Source organism: Panicum virgatum, chromosome 4N, assembly GCF_016808335.1.
Source record: "Panicum virgatum strain AP13 chromosome 4N, P.virgatum_v5, whole genome shotgun sequence".
Classification (NCBI taxonomy): Eukaryota; Viridiplantae; Streptophyta; class Magnoliopsida; order Poales; family Poaceae; genus Panicum; species Panicum virgatum.
In genome coordinates this window covers 9454389-9455763 of record NC_053148.1, presented here as the reverse complement: position 1 = coordinate 9455763, position 1375 = coordinate 9454389, and the positions used below count along the sequence as shown (strand labels likewise).

Below are 1375 nucleotides of genomic sequence, written 5' to 3'. Positions count from 1 at the left end.
AAAAGGCTGGATGACCCAGCCGATCATTCCATCTCGAGGTGGATGGTTTATTTGCTAGGAAGACATGACTGCTAACTGCTGCTCCTGCCGATCGTGATCCTATTGGGTAGAGGCCGCCCTTGCATCTACCTTGATGGAGTATTTTCCTCGTGGCCTGATCCTTGATAGAAAAAGAATAAGGGTAAAATTCAAGGAAAGCATTGTTGTCTTTGGCTAATTTGTGGACAGAAACAAGGTTCTTATCAGCGCTAGGAACGTGAAGAATATTTCTTAGATGCAAATCCTTCTGCGGGGTATGTAAAATTGTATGCCCAATATTACTAATTTTCATACCTGCTCCGCTTGCAGTATGCACCTGGTCGCGTCCATTGTACTTGTCCCGTACGGTCAGGTTCTCCAGTTCACTGGTGATATGATCAGAAGCACCGGTATCAACGTACCAGTTCGTGTCGGCGCCATGTCCAACTGCTGTGGCGGTCTTGGTGTTGGTTTGCTCATCATCATCGTAGCGGTACCAGCACCGATTTGCCTCATGTCCCACTTTCTTGCAGATCTGGCACTTGGGTCGTGAGGTTTGCCCTCCCTGTTTGGGAGGACCAGATCCGGGGCTAGGGTTGCCTCGATTCTGGCCTTGTTCACCACCGCGACCGTTATTACGGCCACGGTTGTTGCCTCCACGGTTGCGGTTGTTGCCACTGCGACCTCGTCCTGCAGCATTGACGGAAGCTGGTACTGCCCATCCCCTTGGTACATCTCAAGTTGTAGATCATACGCAAGAAGTTGGGATAGCAGATCACTCAAAGTAATAGGATCAAAATGACCAAGCATTGATGAAACAAATGGATTATACTCATAATCAAGGCCATTCAGAATATTTGTCACCATCTCATCATCATCAACCTTCTTGCCAGCCACCGCCAGTTCTTCTGCCAGAGCCGTCATCTTATTGAAGTAGGCGATGCTCGTCATGGCGCCCTTCTTGGTGTTGGTGAGCTGCATGCGCAGATTGGACACACGCGCTCTGGAGTGCGCTGCGAATCTCGTCTCCAGCACTTTCCACGCCGCCGATGCGGTGGTCAGGTTTGCCACCTGCGCCAGGGCGTCCTTGGTGAGGGAGTTCAGCAGGTAGCCGAGTACCTGCTGATCCTTGGCCACCCACAGCTCGTAGGCGGGGTTGGCGACGATCTGTTTCTTGTCATCTTCGATCGTCTTGGCAGGCTCAAGAGTGGTCCCATCTAGGTAACCCATGAGCTGCGCTCCTCGAATGGCAGGGAGGAACTGCGCCCGCCATAGGAGGTAGTTTTCCTTGGTCAACTTCTCGGAGACGGGAGGCCCGAGTTGGACCACCGGCGCCGACGTAGATGAAGAAGCCATG

The 1375-nt window shown here is 52.1% G+C and overlaps 1 pseudogene; it reads right to left on the bottom strand.

Annotated features, from left to right (window-relative positions):
- Positions 1–809: 809 nt before the first annotated feature.
- On the bottom strand, positions 810–903 carry LOC120671704 (annotated as a pseudogene).
- Between the last annotated feature and the right edge of the window lie 472 nt (positions 904–1375).